At 35.7% G+C, this 20,386-nt stretch overlaps 1 protein-coding gene and 1 pseudogene across 3 annotated transcripts in view; both read left to right on the forward strand.

Annotated features, from left to right (window-relative positions):
• The window catches only part of LOC137238290 (serine/threonine-protein kinase 32A), a 285,449-nt gene that overhangs the window by 183,045 nt on the left and 82,018 nt on the right, over window positions 1–20,386 (forward strand). The window lies entirely within an intron of this gene.
• Window positions 8,210–9,254, forward strand: LOC137241288 (zinc finger MYM-type protein 5-like; annotated as a pseudogene).

Consider the following 20,386-nt stretch of genomic DNA (forward strand, 5'->3'; position numbering starts at 1 on the left):
TGTATGTATGTATATACTATAGAGTTTCCGTTTCAATCTTGTGTATTGCAAATAAGTATGTACATGAGGGTGGGTCGATTTGTATGGACGAAAGTTACAGATATCGCGCCATGAATTTTTCGATAGGATTTGGGCTCAGGAAAAATAGTTCCACTACGCATACACAAAAAAAAAAAAAAAACCTGCGAAATTTTATTTTTTTGTTTTTACCTTTTTTCGACTTTGATTTTTAAGGGTTTTTCATGACCTACTAAAAACATTTTCATATGTATACCCTGTCCAAAAATATTTGTTTTTTTTTTCACAAAACTGTTATCGAAAACGTTTTTTGCGGACATTTTTGGGTCGGACAGGGTATTCTTTAAAATTTTTTTAAAAGGTCATGAAAAAAAATCTTAAAAACAAAGTCGAAAAAAATTCAAAAAAATGATATTTTGCAGGCTCGAAAATTATTTTTTTGGGTATGCGTAGTGGAACTTTTTTTTCCTGGGCCCAAATCCTATCGAAATGGCGTGATATCGGTTAACTTTCGTCCATACAAATCGACCCACCCTAATATACATATATAAACACGCCCGCACTCATGCACGGACGGAAAACAACATTGTCACACACAATCACAATGAATAGATCGAAAGTTTCCCGTCAGATGAAGATATATCGCAAAAGATATTACAGAAGGTAGCTGCAAGAGATGAAACTTAAGACTGCTAACAGTTCATTCCACTGTGCCAACTGTCGCTATTATTTAATGAGAACATTTATGTAAGTGTAAATATACAGTTGCTAATAAAATGATTGAAATGTTCTACATTTAGCTTAGAAACTTACATTCAGAGCGATAAATTTCTTTAAACACGCCAACATTCTTCTGATGATGTAGAAGGCCAACACGACAAAGTCCTTTCATGGATGTAGAAGCACAAAAATTCGATATAAAACTGTTTACCAGTAGATTTTCTTTAAAAGAAGAATTCGTTAATAATTGGAAAAAGTAACCAATCACTTACTTTTTTTCACAGAAAATTAATTAATTACCAACAGTAGAAATAGTCCCTTTGACCGCCTACCGCGTGTATATTCTAAGCCCCCTAACCCGCTGGGCCGGAGTATAAACTGTCTGAATTGAGATATCGTCGTTAGCTTACCGCTGCTTCTACTGCATCACTGTCTCATGTCAAACCCTCGCTGAACGGCACCCAAGCGGTGCACAGTTTATACTCCTTCCCATGATCTCTTCCACTTTATCTCTATCTCACTTTTGAACTCTAATTCGTTTTCCGAGCGCGGCGACCACTCCCTCACCATGCCTGCAGATCTAATGCTTACCTCCCTGTCCAGATTTGAATTATCAGTTTTCCGATTTCTCCTTCCACCACCCTCCTCATTACACGCTGGACTAGGAGTTTGTAGTTCTTGGTTACCGACATTCCGCAGCTCATGCATAAAACAAAACTGCGTAGATGGTGGCAAAATAAAACACTCAGTCACACAGTTGGGCACTAGGGAGTTCATTTCAGCCCTCACATATACAGATTGTATGTGCATTAATATATACAACTATAAATGTTTATATATGATAGAGAATTTGTGTGAAAAATTCATAAATTAATATCCGAATAAACAAATATTAATATCCCCAAGCTGATCGAATGTCGCTATACATACATACATCATCGTCATCTTCATCATCATTTACTAATTTATTAATTTATTATGTATTTTTATGTTGGTTTTCGCAATGTCAATCAATAAAGCTCAAGGGCAGTCATTATCTGTAGCAGGAGTCTATCTTATCAACTCATGCTCAGAGTTGCCTCATCGAAAAATCTTTTTATTTATACTCCAAATAATATTATAAAAAATGTCCTATATACTATGGTTGGTTTTCAACAACACCTAACTACGCAAATACACAATCTTGAAAGAAGTTTAAAATTTATTTAATTTATTTTGCATATTTTTGTGGAAACGTGGGGTGAAACGCACAGGGAGAAGTTAGTTTTGAAATAAGCGTAAATAAAGTAATGTACCCGTCCATTATTCATTTACTACAGGTTTGTTCTCCAATGATGACAGATCTTTGACACTCCCAAGTTTAAAAATCTGAACGGGTTGCTTTTACGAAGCAAGGAAAAAGGGCATAACTCAATCCCCTTCAGCGAAAATTGTAGTAGAAAAGTACGTTAGTAGTATATTTGTAGAGATCATAAATTTATAAATGCCAACATGTTTTGGGGGAAGTAATTCATTTTCTACTAAATATTCCGTGAATCGATAAAGAGTTATGTTGGTTTGGTCATTCTTTCAGAACTTGTTTGAAGGATGTCTTAAGTCAGAATTTTATTCAAAACAAGTAAGGAAGGTTAAGTTCGGGTGTAACCGAACATTACATATTCAGCTGAGAGCTTTATAGACAAGATAAGGGAAAATCACCATTTAGCAAAATTAACCTAGGGTAACCCTGGAATGTGTTTGTATGCCATGGGTTTCAAATGGAAGGTATTAAAGAGTATTTTAAAAGGGAGTGCGCCATAGTTCTAAAGGTGGGCGCCATTTCGGGATATTGCCATAAAGGTGGACAAGGGATGACTCCAGAATGGGGGTTGTACGATATTGGTAACAAATGAAAGGTGTTAATGAGTGTTTTAAAAGGGAGTAGCCCTTAGTTCTATGGGTGGACGCCTTTTCGAGATATCGCCATAAAGGTGGGCCAAAGGTGACTCTAGAATATGTTTGTATGATATGGGTATCAAATGAAAGGTGTTAATGAGTATTTTAAAAGAGAGTGGGCCTTAGTTGTATATGTGAAGGCGTTTTCGATATATCGACCAAAATTTGGATCAGGGTGACCCAGAACATCATCTGTCGGGTACCGCTAATTTATTTATATATGTAATACCACGAACAGTATTCCTGCCATGATTCCAAGGGCTTTTGATTTCGCCCTGCAGAACTTTTTCATTTTCTTCTACTTAATATGGTAGGTGTCACACCCATTTTACAAAGTTATTTCTAAAGGTAAATTTTGCGTCAATAAACCAATCCAATTACCATGTTTCATCTCTTTTTTCATATTTGGTACAGGATTATGGCGTTTTTTTTTTATTTTTCGTAATTTTCGATATCGAAAAAGTGAGCGTGGTCATAGTCGGATTTCGGTTATTTTTTACACCCAGATAAAGTGAGTTCAGATAATTACGCGAACTGAGTTTAGTAAAGATATATCGATTTTTGCTCAAGTTATCGTGTTAACGGCCGAGCGGACTGTGTATAAAAACTGGGCGTGGCTTCAACCGATATCGTCATAGAATCTATGCACCTACCAAATTTCACAAGGATTGGTAAATTTTTGTTCGACTTATGGTTGTAAAAGTATTCTAGACGAATTAAATGAAAAAGGGCGGAGCCACGCCCATTTTGAAAATTTCTTTTATTTTTGTATTTTGTTGCACCATATCATTACTGGAGTTGAATGTTGACATAATTTACTTATATACTGTAAAGATATTAAATTTTTTGTTAAAATGTGACATAAAAAAAATTTTTTTTAAAGTGGGCGTGTTCGTCATCCGATTTTGCTAATTTTTATTTAACACACATACAGTAATAGGAATAACGTGCCTGCCAAATTTCATCATGATATCTTCAACGACTGCGAAGTTACAGCTTGCAAAACTTTTAAATTACCTTCTTTTAAGAGTGCGCGGTGCCACGCCCATTGTCCAAAAGTTTACTAATTTTCTATTTTGTGTCATAAGGTCAACGCACCCATCAAGTTTCATCACTTAGTCCGTCCTTGGTAATGACTTATCGCACTTTTTCTGTTTTTCGAAATTTTCGATATCGAAAAAGTGGGCGTGGTTGTAGTCCAATTTTGTGCATTTTAAATAGCGATCTGAGATGAGCGCCCAGGAACCTACATACCAAATTTCATCAAGATACCTCAAAATTTACTCAAGTTATCGTGTTTACGGACGGACGGACGAACGGGCATGGCTAAATGAATTTCCTTTTTCGCCCAGATCATTTTGATATATAGAAGTCTATATCTATCTCGATTAGTTTATGCCGTTACGGATTACCGTTATGCGAACAAAGTTAATATACTCTGTGCGCTGTGCTCAGCTGAGTATAAATACACTATCTCAAAATTTGTTTCAAAACCTCCCTATCTGAGCATAAGTTCAATGGATTTTGATATAAGACGGAGTTAGTAAAAATCATTCTAAGATATGGCGTTCTTCAACCTAATTATAATATAGGGCGTTTCTGTGAATAGTCCTGAAATGGGAAATTTTTGAAAAGTTTTTGAGATAGGATGTTTTCGAACTTGCAGCCGGCATAGGGTGATCCTCTACTCAGCAGCCGAAATGAATTGACAAAAAAATTAAAGAAAATGACTTATCGTCTTAGAACTTTATACCTTAACTTTGGCAGAAGGGTTAAGCTTTTGTTGCGGTCCTGCTACACAGGGACTATTTGCCTTTTTATTCTGAAATTTCGGAAAGCTCTTTTCCGTTTAAGTATTTATAGAAGTGTTGAGCTTTGGGCAATCGTCGTAGTGCTTTTGTTTATCTATATTTTACTAAAATAATTTGTTAAAAATAAACGATTGTGAGCACACAAATAAATCTATTTGTAATGTGGCACTATTGTGAATATTTGATTAGAACTAACACTACATTACCGATAGTTGCTAACATTCACTAAATGGCAGTTTAAGCGCATGTAAATAGCTGATTTCTGTTAATATTTGATATGACACTTATATATTTGTTGCGCAAGATGCGCCCGGGTCCGGCTCGTTTTTTATGAAAGTGGACAAAATCGAAGTTTTGAGTGAATGATCAGATTTTTGTTTTGTGACTCAAACACGTCATGACTGTTGATAAGATTTCAGTGAAATTTGGCAAGCAGATAAAAAATAGTTTGGATGGATCATTCGCTTAATAAGTTTTTTTTTGTTTTTTTGTAAAGGGTGGAAAAAAAATATTTATTAATCAATTTCAATTTTAGACTCAAAATAGTCTATGTTCAAGCAACCTTGAAAATTTTTTCTTATTTACAAGACAATATTAATTAGCAGATTCTTAAATAGAGTCCACTATTAGAAACTATATTTTGCCGATTGAGCGACATATACAAACAAAGATAAGACATTCAAACACACACACACACACATATACATAGATATGTAGCAACCCAGCCACCATTTTTTGAAAATTTTGATCAAAAGATATTTAAATATGATACCCCAAGACGATTAAAAAAACATTCAAATTTAAAAGCATTTTCTGTTCGAAAATTCGTCTGGAGAAAAATGTACCTTAAATGTGATTATTCTTGAATAATGATTTAAGATTCCTATTTCGAAACGCTTTTTATTCATATTTGATATCATTGTAAAATTGAGCTTTAATTGTTTTAGAATAATATTTGACCGCTTTTCACAGTCATTTTCTGACCATATTTCGATCGTTTTGGCTGAGATTTTTGAATCATTTTTGAATGCGATTATGATGCATTTATTCTTCATACCTCATTCAAAATAAGATACTACATAATAATCTTATTTCATTTGGGGGAGAAAGCATGCGGAAGTAAGCTATTTGAACCACAGCTCACTCGCAAATAAACTGAACCGTTATACACCTGCGACTACAACATCCAACATCAGCTGTGATCGTCGATATCTTAAAATAAGATACGGTACGGGATGTTGAAGACATATCCAGGTAAATATGTCAAGAGAGCTTCACTTACCTGGGGTTCAAATAGCTCACAACCTTTGTATTGTCCAACTATTATGTACATCTGGGAAACCGCAGGTGGAGAAATGGTTTGGGAAATCTTCGATCACGAATATCTTAGTAATAAAATTTTTATAGTTTTTCTGAGCTTCGTAATTGAAAAAATGTGTGTATGTGAAAAAAATAAGATTTTTAATGAAAAGTAAAATTTTAGCAAGTATAAAATTCATTATTCAGTCAACAAATATAGTCAGAAAAGATTCAGAAAGCTGAATTAAAAATGATTATAACTTTTTGATCACCTAAAGTAAACACATTTGATTCAAATATGATTCCAAAATGTGATCGAAAAACTATATTCAGCTTTTGATTATCAAAGGTAGGCATATTTGATTATTCTTTTTGTTGGTTTTTATGAAATATTAAAATTCAATCATCAAAGGACTTCAAAAATGATTCCAAAAAGTGATCGAAAAATGCTTTTCAGTTTTTGATCATCAAGAGTATTCATATGTGATTATTTCTTTTGTTCAATTATACGGTAACTCATTATTTAGTCAGAAAGAGTAATCAAATTGTATTTGTATGTATGAAAATTAAAAATTGAATCATCTAAATGCCGAGTGGGTAATCTTTTGATGATTCGATGTATTTGATAGCTCCTTTTTTTTTTTGGTAGAAAAAAAATGGACCTATTTAAATATGAGCGACCTTCACAAACTAAGATAAGATAATGCATTGCGAGGATAAGACATTCACACGCACACACGTACATACATAAATGAACCTCTGTAAATATTTATTTATACAACAACAAATTATAAGAAAACTAGGATAAGAAAAGTGTATATAAAGTAAGATATTTTTGCAAATAAATCAGAATTCTTTGAACTCTCAAACCAAGCAAACGTTATTTCAACACACCTGCTTCCCCACACCAATGGTAAGGGGTATTTGTTGTAACATTTTTGCTTCTTTAAAGTAATCTTTGGTTCTGCCCACCAGTGGTAAGGGTCAAAAATTTACTTTTGATATTTGGCAATTTACTTCTGCCTTATATTTGAAATCCTTACAAAATCTCAAATTTATTGTTGTAACAGTCTATGAAATGTTTATTAGCTTAGAGTAGATATTTTCATGCTTCTAAAGCATTTCCCTTTAAGAAACAGAAATCAAATGAACATTTTTTTAGTTAGTCATGAAAAAAACTTTAAAAATCAAAGTCGAAAAAAGTCAAAAAAAATGAAATTTCGCAGGCTCGAAAATTATTTTTTTGGGTATGCGTGTGGAACTTTTTTTCCTGAACCCAAATCCTATCGAAAAATCGATGGCGCGTTATCAGTTAATAAATTGACCCACCCTAATGATCATAGCTATATCATGCAGACAAGAGGAAACGTGAAACTCTGTGTGAGGACTATCGATCTAATTTTATACCCATCTGTACTTGTACACCGGGTATTATAACTTTGATAAGATAACGGTTGGTTGTACATGTATAAAGGAAGCGAGATAGATATAAGCTTCCATATATCAAAATCATCAGTATCGAAACAAAAGTTTATGAAGCCATACTCGCATACCCGCCCGTTAACACGATAGCTTGAACGAACGAAATATGGCATAAATATTTTTTTGTTCTTAGATACAACTGTTTGCTCTAAAAATGAGCGAAATCGCCTGAAAGCCAGTTCTACATTTTATACCCAGCATTTCAAGTGTACATCTGGGTATGTAATGTTTGGTTTTGCCTGAACTTAGACTTTCTTACTTGTTTATTTTATATTTGCCGAAAATGTCGCACATGTATATACATATGTTCTCTATACATTACATTAATCGGATATTACGGATGGGAGAGGATTATTGCTCAGCACATGAAAGGTACAGCGGAAGGTCTGCATCAGTGGCGTGGCAAAGGGGGGCGGCGGGGTGGTCTGCACCGGGCTTCACCTTTTTTGGGGTGACACCCACCCGGTCTCTCAACTTTAAGAACAATGTACAAACAAAAAAAAAACGCTAGCACAAAAATTTCTTTTTCTAGGATTATCCCACTAGCACTAGCTCAGCTCTATGTGTAATTCGGGGATTCCCTCAAAATAATCTGACGCTGTCGTGGGGGATTCCCCGTTCCATACTCGCGACCTTTGACGTCTCAGTTGCAACATTTCTCAATTGTTTCGTGAAGTGTTTTGTGTTTGGTTGACGTGAATTGTTAATCGTGTATTATTCTGTAGTGATAGATAATAAAAGGAAAAGAATATATTTTAGAAACCTAAATGCTATTTTGTGAAGATTAAAAAGAATGATTGATTCATATCGAATATTTTACAGGTAAGATAATTTTATATCTGGATTTCATATTGCTTTACTAGTTTATGAGAAAATACTCTCACATTATAGACCATAACAACTGGCTTTTTGTTTTAGTGTAAGAAACAAACATCAAGTGAAAAATGCCCTGGGGAATGCATACATCCAAAAGAAAAAGTGGATTTCAGCAGGAAAGCCAAACAGGCTAGATTTGATATAGTTCAGAGTATGTCTGGATCGATTTTAAAGTATGTGACAAAAACTGATGGCAGCCCAAGTTCAACAAAAGAAATTGATTTTCACCTTGATACAAATGTAAAAGATGATTTAGGTAATATTAGCTCATCTTTAGGAAGCAAGATTGACAGTATAGAATTAATTAACACAAACGAAGAAGATGATGAAAATAATAGTAGCAGTAGCATTGTTGCTACCAATGAACCATTTACTCAATTAATTGATGTATCAGAATGGATTATTCCTGTTCCTTACAATGTTGGCATTGAAATAATAAAAAAAGGAAGTGAATATTTCCAAAACAAAGAAGAACTATTTGCTACTGTTTCTAGACACGGAACCAAAATAAAAGGTGACGCTCGTCATCTCTCAAATGATTGGTTTTATAAAATTATGCCTAATGGTGAAAACATTTTACGGTCATGGATAGTTTATTCCATCAGCTCTAATAACCTGTACAGTTTCTGCTGTCGTTTATTTGCTGTGGCCAATAATACCAATGCGGGAACATTTACGCCTGGATTTCAAAAGTGGTGGGATTAAATCCAAAAGTAGCTGACCACGAATGTTCAAATGAACATCTAGAAAATCTTGACAAATGGAGAACTTTAGAAATGAGACTAAAATTGAATAAAACAATAGATGATGCAGCTTTGCAATTGAGGGATGTAGAAAAACAGAAGTGGGAGCATCTTTTGACTAGATTACTGGTTATAACTTTATTTCTGGCTAAACAAAACTTGGCGTTTTGTGGACATGATGAAGGACAAGACTCTAAAAATAAAGGCAATTTTTTGGAATTAGTAAATTAGTGTAGTGTTGAAAGAACACATGATGAAATTGGAGGAAGATAAAACTTCAAAAGTATCATATTTGTCACCATATATACAGAATGAATTCATTAGTGTTCTGTCAAGACTAAGAATGGGATTTTACAGAATCTCTTCCTAATATTATGATTGCACTGAAATTTTTCATGACGGTTTTCGTGTCCGTAGCTTCATGTGAGAGAAGTTTCAGTAAATTAAAATTAATAAAAAACTATTTGAGGGCAACAATGTCCCAATCGCGGCTTAGCCATCGAACACGAGGCAATACAAAATATAAATTTCGATGAAGTAATTGCTGAGTTTGCAGCTGTCAAAGCTATAAATAAGAAATTTTAATTGTAAGTTAAGTTATGATGCCTATTGCACATCTCTGCTAAGTCAACAACATGCCTAGCTTCTCTACGTAGCCTCAAACAACTAGTTAGCAACCAAGTCAAATGTCAAGGTCAATTGATGCAGAGCAAAACAAACCAACAAATGATCATCGCTTGCCTAACAACAATCCAACTCAAATGCCCATCGCTTGCCTAACAGAGCTTGCCCAACAACAGCGCAACTAATCGCACAAAAGCACTACGTGACGCTACCATAGTAACATCATGTGCAAGCCAACAGCATAACAAACCCACTGCATACGATCACAGCATAGCAACATCATATGCACGGGCTTGGTATGCAACCCAACGGTAGAACAAGTAATCGCGCGTGGTTCTATCATAGCAACGGCAGGTTTAATATCCAGCCCAGCAACGCACTGCACAATGTCACTGCTTGCGCTTGCTTACCATAGCAACGTGATGGTCGTAGGCAGGCATAAAGAGAAGCGATAAAACTGATCGCGCGACGTCGCTGCTTGCACTTACCTAGCAACTTGCACTTATCATAGCATCACATGCGCTAGCAACAACAACTGAATGTGCGACCGTTTTACATATGATAACAGCAGCAGCAGAATGGCATTAGGAAAGGTATTTAAGCAGGCATCATTGCCTTTCGAGGGCAATTCAGTTTTATCAGAGAAGTTGCACGGTCAACTAATGAGTCGCTTAATAAAGTGTATTAAAGCAAAGTGTTGTGTTGTGTTAATTATTTAAGGAAAGCAAGGACCATAAGGACCTGCATAACTTGTATAACAATTCCTTTTCTGTCTTAATTATTATTGTGTTTTGTTATTTCTTCAATATTATAAATAATAAATGATCCATGACCTTTATTATATACAATTTATTGCTTTTTACTTTCGATTGTGTCACCCCACCAATTTCCGCACCGGGTGCCACCCTAGGTAGCTACGCCACTGGTCTGCATTGCTCTTTGAGGACACTTATCGATACGCATGTAATTGTTTATACCTTAGAACAGTGCACGGACTTTACCACTTTATTGGCAGATCTACCAACTTTTTAGCCCATTTTCATTTTCTACCACTTCTACCACCAAAGCCCAAAAATATACCAACATTTCAATATATTTGCATTGCAACCAAATACTGCGATCATTAGGTAAACGTATTTAATTGCCGATCACACCCAAATAACATTAAGAGGTGACACTAACCAAACTAACCAATTTTGAAAAATTTATGCACAAATTCAAACAAGAAATAAATTTGTTTATGAACATTGTAAATTCATACAAGTGAAAAATCTTTCTATTCCTCCATTGCCATACCTACCTGTCAAAGATTTGCTGACAGGGAAAACGGCTGTCGCGAATGGTCAGAGAATGGAAGAGAGGTTTGTTTTTTTCTAGCGGTTAATAAATTGAAGTGCCGTGAACTGCCCATTCGTGTTTCAAAACAATTTTTCTTTTAGATGTGTCAACAGAAAATAAGACTACAAATCAATATTGATTTTTAAAACTAAGTAATAGAGAAAATATGAGCGTCCAGTTTAGCAAACATTGTAAAGTATGTAAGTAATTTAATGTACCGGTCGTCTACAAAAATGTTTGAAAAACACTAATGAACAAATGATTTACATAAGTAATCGAACAGCGATTCAACAGGTGACTCAGGCTATTTGCTATTGTGAACGTTTTTTTCAAGCATCCGCCACTTGTATGAATTCACAATGTTAATGAAATAAATGTAGTAAACGAGCACGCAAGTATTTTCCTGCACTATTTTCATCAGTTTTTTGTGAATAATGAAGCTCAAAATACAGGAAAAAAGCAAGTATCATATAGGCATTAGCTATGCATATACAAATTTACATGTATTTTCTTGTTTTGTTTACATGTTTTTCTAAAGTGTTATTTCCGTAAATTATGAATCTATATATATAAAAATGAATTGCTGTTCGTTAGTCTCGCTAAAACTCGAGAACGGCTGAACGGATTTATCTTATCTTGGTCTTGAATTATTCGTGGAGGTCTAGGCAAGGTTTAAAAGGTGAGAAAAATTCGAATACTTGCCGGGAAAATACTCAAAACAGCATATTTCCTCGAGATATAGGCCAAAACGTGGACCCGGGTACCCCTAGAGTGTGTTTATAGAATATGGATATCATATGAAAGCTGTTGATGAGTGCTTTAGTAGAGGGTAATTCTCATACCCCTGGGTAACTAGGGTCTCGAGATATAGGCCAAAACGTGGACCCCGGTACCCCTAGAATGTGTTTATAGAATGTGGATATCAAATGAAAGCTGTTGATGAGTGCTTTATTAGAGGATAATTTTCATATCCCTGGGTGACTAGGGTCTCGAGATATAGGCCAAAAAGGGGACCCGGGTACCCCTAGAATCTGTTAATATTGATATCAGATTAAAGCTGTTGATGAGTGCTTTAGTAGAGGGTAATTTTCATACCCTTGGGTGACTAGGGTCTCGAGATATAGGCCAAAACGTGGACCTGGGTACCCCTAGAATGTGTGTATAGAATATGGCTATCAGATGAAAGCTGTTGACGAGTGCTTTAGTAGGGGGTAATTTTCATACCCCTGGGTGACTAGGGTCTCGAGCTATAGGCCAAAAAGTGGACCCGGGTACCCCTAGAATATGCATATCAAATGAAATCTCTTGATGAGTGCTTTAGTAGAGGGTAATTTTCATACCCCTGGGTGACTCGGGTCTCGAGATATAGGCCAAAACGTGGACCTGGGTACCCTAGAATGTGTGTATAGAATATGGATATCAGATGAAAGCTGTTGACGAGTGCTTTAGTAGGGGGTAATTTTCATACCCCTGGGTGACTAGGGTCTCGAGCTATAGGCCGAAAAGTGGACCCGGGTACCCCTAGAATCTGTTTATAGAATATTGATATCAGATTAAAGCTGCTGATGAGTGCTTTAGTAGAGGGTAATTCTCATACCCCTGGGTAACTAGGGTCTCGATATATAGGCCAAAACGTGGACCCCGGTACCCCTAGAATGTGTTTATAGAATGTGGATATCAAATGAAAGCTGTTGATGAGTGCTTTATTAGAGGGTAATTTTCATATCCCTGGGTGACTAGGGTCTCGAGATATAGGCCAAAAAGTGGACCCGGGTACCCCTAGAATCTGTTTATAGAATATTGATATCAGATTAAAGCTGTTGATGAGTGCTTTAGTAGAGGGTAATTTTCATACCCTTGGGTGACTAGGGTCTCGAGATATATGCCAAAAAATGGACCCGGGTACACCTAGATTGTGTTTATAGAATATTGATATCGAATGAAAGCTGTTGATGAGAGCTTTAGTAGAGGGTAATTTTCATACCCCTGGGTGACTAGGGTCTCGAGATAAAACGAAAACGAGGACCCGGGTACCCCTAAAATGTGTTTATAAAATGTGGATATCAAATGTAAGCTGTTGATGAGTGCTTTATTAGAGGGTAATTTTCATACCCCTGGGTGACTATGGTCTCGGGATATAGGCCAAAATGTCGTCAGACGGAAAAAGCTTATTAAAATGTATGCAGATTGGCCAAATTTAGGGCAGGACAACGTCTGCCGGGTCTTCTAGTTGTTTTATACAAATATAAACTGTAGCTATAGTTTTCTTGTAAAAAAATCTACCAACTTCTACCACTATTTTAATTTTTCGTCTACCAACATTCTCTTTTTAAAAGTCCGTGCACTGTCTTAGAATTATATTTTGGCGGGAAAGTTTACAGCTTGAATATTTATATATATGTCTGTACTTAGATACTTTGAAACACCGGTGCGTATTCGTAACCTTCAGTCAAAAAATTACGAACAATGCCCAGTTTTGTATATATGTATATGGGGTATTCCATCCCATTTCGACCAATTTTGAACCCGACCCCTTTAGAATTGGCTGAAAGTTTTTCTTCTTTTTCTAGCTTACGAAAGACGTTTTTCAGAATTTTTTCAAATTTTTTCATCCAAATCAAAAAAAGTTATGAATTTTTAAAAAAACACCATTTTTGTTTTCAAAATGCTATAACTTTTTCAAAAATTTACCGTTTGGGATCTTTTTTTTTTAAATTTGTTTTTAAATGTACTTTTCGGAAAATACAAACAAGTTTTTAAAGTTTTTTTTTTTAATTTTTCAATTTTTCGAAATTTTTCGAATTTTGCCATTTTTTTTTCTCATAAAAACTTCAATCAATTCTGCAATCATCCCCACTAATCCCGGAGTGGGCCGATTTTTTTTTATATTTTTTTTTTTATTTAATTGAAAAAAAAATTTTTAAAAATAGGAATTTTTTTTTTATCAATTTTATTTATATAACAAAAAAATGTAAGAAAATGATTTTTAAGTATTCTTTTCTTTATATATTATGGTAATCTACGATTAAAATAACCAGGATTAATGACTGACAGCGAAAGCAGTTTTCATTCAGATATGGGGATTTCTCTACTGTTTATTTTAAAATAAAGATACATATAACAGAACAATAAACATAAACACAAAAGTACCATTGTACTAAAAAGCGTTATTACAAAAAAAGGGCAGGGTTATTACCGAAATTTTCCAACTTTTACTAGAAATAGCTTATTAGCTGCATCTACGCACTTTTGCAAAATCTTTTAAATAAAAGAAGGCGATTTAACCGATTTAGTCCATTTTTACTGAAAATATTTCCTGTTAAAAGGCAGACATGTGCACCAAATTTTTCGTCGAGTTATGGCTCCAGAAACATTGGCAAATGCATTGCAAGAAAGGGGTAGTGCTACGCCCATGTTTCAAGATTTGAATTTTTTCCCATCTCCTGTTATAATGGCACAAAATACGATTGGTACAAAACTATTTTTCGCTAAGATTTAACTTATTATTTTTGCCTACGACCCTTTTTAAAGTAATTTATATAAAAGTGGGCGTGGTCCTTAACCAATCTTATCAATTTTTACTAGCAATATTTCCTGCTATAAGGAAAATATGTGTAGCCAATTTTGTTACGATCCGTTAATTTTTCTTCGAGTTATGGCTCCCGAAACATTGAAAATTGCTTAGACAAAAAAGGGGCCATGCCACACCTATTTTCAAAAATTTTAGTGTTTTCCAATTTAATGTTATAATTCAATTTAGAAAGTAAAATTCTATTGACACAAAGCCCTTTTTCGCTAAGATATAGCTTATTATATTCGTCTACGACTCCTTTAAAAATCTTTTATATAAAAGTGGCCGTAGTCTTTGACCGATCTCGTCCATATATTCTATAAATATTACCCGCTATAGGGAAAATTTGTGTACCCAATTTTATTTCGATGCGTAAATTTTTCTTCGAGTTATGGCTCCCGAAACAGAAAATTGCATAGTCATACAAAGGGCGGTGCCACTCCCATTTTTTTAAATTTGAAGTTTTTCCTATTTACATTCTAGGTGTATTATTTACTAAATAATCAGGGTTTTTTTTCTCAATATTTACACAAGTTATCGTGTTAACGGATGGACGGACGGAAGGACGGACATGGCTCAATCAAATTTTTTTTTCGATACTGATGATTTTGATATATGGAAGTCTATATCTATCTTGATTCCTTTACACCTGTACAACCAACCGTTATCCAATCAAAGTTATAATACCCTGTGTACAAGTACAGCTGGGTATAAAAACAAACTAAGCGTTTCTGGTGTGATGGTAGCGTGCTCCGCCTACCACACCGTATGCCCTGGGTTTGCACCCCGGGCAAAGCAACATCAAAAATTTTAGAAATAAGGTTTTTAAATTAGAAGAAAATTTTTCTAAGCGGGGTCGCCCCTCGGCAGTGTTTGGCAGGCGCTCCGGGTGTATTTCTGCCATGAAAAGCTCTCAGTGAAAACTCATCTGCCTTGCAGATGCCGTTCGGAGTCGGCATAAAACATGTAGGTCCCGTCCGGCCAATTTGTAGGGAAAATCAAGAGGAGCACGACGCAAATTGGAAGAGAAGCTCGGCCTTAGATCTCTTCGGAGGTTATCGCGCCTTACATTTATTTATTTTATTCATATATTTGTATATTAGGGCGGGTCAAATTGTATGGGGAAAAATGGGAAAAAAACTTCAGGTGCATATCCAGTTTCTGAATCTATGGGCATACTGAGTAATATTGGCCATGGGACCATAGGTCTGAAATGAATTTCGAGCCTCCCTAATTTTGTTAGAAAATTGTATATCCCAATCCGATTCCGAATGTGACATTTATTTTCATGTATTTTATTTGCGAGAGCCGCTATTCGTAAAATTAATTAATTAATTTCAGACCTATGGTCCCATGGACAATATTACTCAGTATGACCTATAGATTCAGAAACTGGATGTCCATTTTCAACAATAAATTAGACCCACCCTATTGTATATACATCAAAAATGCTTTGAACACTGCGAACTGGATGCAGATAATAGCTGCGCTGCGAAGCTTCGACACACCATCTTACTTACGCAGAATAATACTTATTTTTGACATGGACCAAGGAGCAATAGAATACAGCATCACTGCAGGCGTCAAACAGGGATCTGTTCGCGGTCCAATGCTTTGGAATGCAATGTATGACGGGGTGCTAAAGATTGATCTACCAGAAAATACGCAAATTGTGGAATATGCTGATGGTATTGCAGTGGTAGTAGTGTGGCCAAGAAACTGAAACTGCTTCAAGCATTATGTAATGAAGCTGTAGGATGGAATAAAGGAATGGATGACCAATACGTGACTGGAGCTGGCTAGCAAAAAGACAGGTGTGGTATTACTAAGCTCCAAACGGTCGGCGACCGAGTTAGTCTTAAGTGTTAGGGATCATCAAATCACCTCAAAGGATTCTCTAAAATATTTCGGAGTGCACGTTGACTCTAAGTTAACTTTCAAAGAGCACTTCAGAGCGGTGGGAAACAAAATTATCAAAATTAATGGAGCACGTATGTGAATAATGCCTAACATTGGTATTCCGAGCGAAGCTACCCGTCAGCTATTGTCCACAGTAACCAGCTCGATAATATTATACGCAGTAGCAGTGTAGTACGGACCTAAACGGACCCATCAAAAAGATATATTAGCAGCATACCGACTTGCAGCTATAAGAATAGCGAGTACTTATCGAACAGTGTCCGACGACGCGATCCTAGTACTAAACCGGAAAATCCCAGTGGACTTACTGGCAAGCGAAATGGCTGATCTGTATAACACTAATATCGAGCGACCATCTGAAGACGCCAAGAAAAGAGCAAGGACACAAACAATAGCTAAGTGGCAAGAATGATGGGAGGCCTCGAGCAATGGGCGTTGGACCTGCACGTTAGTTGAGACGTAGCTCAATGGAATGAGCGGAAGCACGACGAACTGAATTATCATCTCACGCAGATACTGAGTGGACATGGCGGTTTCAAAGAGTACTTATGGGAGCGTGGGATAGATGAAGATCCTCTTTGCCCAAGGTGTCCCACGGAGTTAGAAAGCGCAGAACGCGTCATGCTCCACTGCCCCCGTTTTCACAAGGAAAGACTCACCTTTCATAGGATTTTTGGGGGGGAACGTAACACGATAAATTTAGTATCACAAATGAGCAACAGGAAGGAATGCTGGACTGCAGTGAGGAAAATGACATTTATAGTCATAACACGGTTATTGGATGCTGAGAGGGAGCGCAGAGAAATGCACGGGCCAAGCAGTGGCGATTAAATCGATACTCAGAGCAAATAGCGGGAACCTGGATGCAGGGACAACAGTAAGCTCTTAAAAATATGAGAAATATGGAACGCCACCCTGAAGTAATGCGAAAATGGTAGCGGGGTGGGCGACGGTTCCTGGGGCTGTTTTTTAGTCTACGGACACGGTTACTGCGACGGCAGCAATTATGGTATATTAAGCACTTTTCATTCCTCCCGCACAAAAAAAAATATATATACATAGCTACGCAAAATCATAAATATTCTAAGCTCATTTAAAGTAAACAACGAAAGTTTCTTTGCATGTAAAATTAGCCTAAGCATGGGTGGCTTGAAAAAACATTGTAAGCTCCAATCTTCTCAACACATTATTTTTTTTCGGAATACCGTTACAGCTATCCACGCATATCACGTGATCATGAAATTTTTCAGATCTCATCAGTTCTTGTGCATTAAACTACGTTCCGAACTCAGTAGTTAGTGGCACAACGTTATTGCATGGACATATTTTATAATTCACTAAAATTAGGATGTAAAAAGTTTTATAACCCAGAACTTGTACACAAATGTAGTTTAAGTATAATTGGATAAGGGTAGTACATAATGGTATAATGGAATCGAGATAGTTATAGACTTACTTGTTTAGGTCACAGACCTAAATATATCTGCCCCCCCTCGTAGCATGAATAACTACCACCCACACATGCTTGTAGTCACTAGCACACAGGCATGTGTAAGTGGTAATACGTATGCATATTGTGACGAATATTAGCATCACTAAGCTGATACTAAGCAGCCACTCATATGTACGTAAACAAATCAATCATCATTTACACACATACATACAAGGCCACGAAGAGAAACACATGTAATTATCAGCAAAAATTGGTCACGCATATATGTAGCTCAATTACCAAGCAGAAGATACAGCAGAGGACGAAATGTCTAAACTTTAGTAGAAATATGCGAATAAAGCGACTGAGAGTATAAAAGCAACGCAAGCTGAGTAGTCAGTAATCAGTTTTGATTTAAGTACGCTATTGATTGTGAAGTTAAGTGTTATTGTGAAGTACTCTCAAAGTAGTATAATAAAGACCTTTTTGCATTATTGAAAATTGGAGTTATTTATTCAACAGTTTAGCTAACGGTCGAATCGCTGAACTGTCGAATAAATAACTCCAATATTCAGTATTAGCAAAATGGTCGATATTTAGAATATTTTGGGAGTAGTACTTCACAATAACAATTACATTTCACTAATAGCATGTTGAAATCAAACTGATTACTTCTTCGTCACCTTGCGCTGCTTTTATACTCTCTGTTGCCTCGTTCGCATATTTCCCCTAATGTCTACACTTTTCACGAATATGCCTTCTGAAACAATTGTACCTCATACTTGGTTATTCAGCTATATGCGTGGGTATGTGTGAGTAACAACTTCTGCTCTTAGCTGATTACTACATTTGTGTATGTGTAATAATCTCTTTGATCAAGCTGCTGGTTTTGTGTGTGGAATATTCTTCGTTGCCTTGTACAAAAGTGTGGCTGCTTGCTTTAATGTGTGACTATTTACTAACATCATAATGATGCTAATATTAGCGACCATATTGTAACGAATTTGGGGGATTTTTGATAATTATACACGTTTTGCTTAGATTACTTTGGGAGTAGTACAATTATACTTCAACATCACGTACTTCGAAAAAGCGTGTTTTAATCAAACTGATTACTGATTCCTCAGCTTGCGCTGCTTTTAGATATACTATACGGTTATCTCGTTCGCCAATTCTCCTAAGGTTTAGTCGTTTCACGATCATGTGTTCTAGAATAGCTGCACCTCATGCTTGGTTACCCAGCTACATATATACATGTATATTTGTAGTTTATTCTTTTCTTCTGGCCATATGCGAGTAACTACTTCTTGTCTTAGCTGATGACTATAAATGTGTATGTGAGATATTCTTAGTCGCCTGTGAGTTCTGCGCGACTGAAATTTATAAAACTATAATTAAATACTTAAAAGGGGTAAATAAACAGAGAAAACTGCAAAATGTTACAAAACTTAATATTACAGTAAATTTTGCTCCAAAAATCAAATACAAATAACTTTATATAAACCCAAATTTAAATTTAATTATGTTTTTGTTTTCAAATTTATCAAAATTGTTTTCAAGTTATGCAAATCTTTTCGTATTTCAAACACTTCAAACTCATAATATATTCAGTACAAAGTTTAACCAAAATTTCTTAGAAGTTTCACGAAAGCTCTTAAAGCTGTACAAAAGCCAAATTACAACTTACATACTTGCAAAATATTAAAAAAAAAAAAAAAAAAAATTTTGCATAACTTTGCCCAATCCAATATATGTAGAGGAAGGTAGTATTCAACTTAACATTGGGTATTTTTTGCAATATGTTTATTCTAGAAGCAAATACTGTCTTTAGTAATTTGTTTTAGAGATTCTTTTCATAAAATCAGGGCTTTATCGTATTATAGATATTTATGAGTACATTTCTACGGATATTACTCTGTACCGAGAAGGAAATGTATCTAATCTGACAACATTAGATACGTTTTTCTAATATAGCATCGCGATACAGAGATCTGTGCTATTTAGACACCCGTTCCACGAAGCCCCTGGTGTTAAATTTCGAGTGCACATACGAGGTCACCCCTATATGCCTAGGGAATTGTATTGAGGGGAATGTGTTTGCAAGCTTAAGAGTCTCCAACTGAACACCTTCTAGGCTGCTTAAGTCGTCCATTTATTCTAACCAAGTGCTACCAGCGAGAACTTTTGGTATTTTTTTTTTTTTTTGTGGTATGCTCGACGATGCTTACTTGAACTTTAACTCACTTTTTCTGGAAAAATATTAAGCCAGAGCAGTTGATTTGTGAATGTGAATAGCTTTTAAAATACTGAGCCGAATTCGGTACGATCGACATTGACATGATTAGCGGTTTCAAGACGTCAATGCTAAAGAATAAATAGAAAACCTCCTTGAGTCACTGCTTTGAATCTAAATCTTCATGCAACGTGATACATATGTCAGGTACTTTAAAATTTGTCGGCAAGTCGAGCGCTACTAACGGTATTTTCGTAGAATCGCTGTTGGTTGAAGCCATATAACCCTACTATCAAAGCGTTGACTGTGGTGGTGATTCTTTGGTAAGACAAGAGAAAAGATTTCGGTCAATATAACTAAGGCCTCAGGAGAAAAGGCTTTGAA

This window comes from Eurosta solidaginis, chromosome 1 (genome assembly GCF_040869045.1).
Source record: "Eurosta solidaginis isolate ZX-2024a chromosome 1, ASM4086904v1, whole genome shotgun sequence".
Lineage (NCBI taxonomy): Eukaryota > Metazoa > Arthropoda > Insecta > Diptera > Tephritidae > Eurosta > Eurosta solidaginis.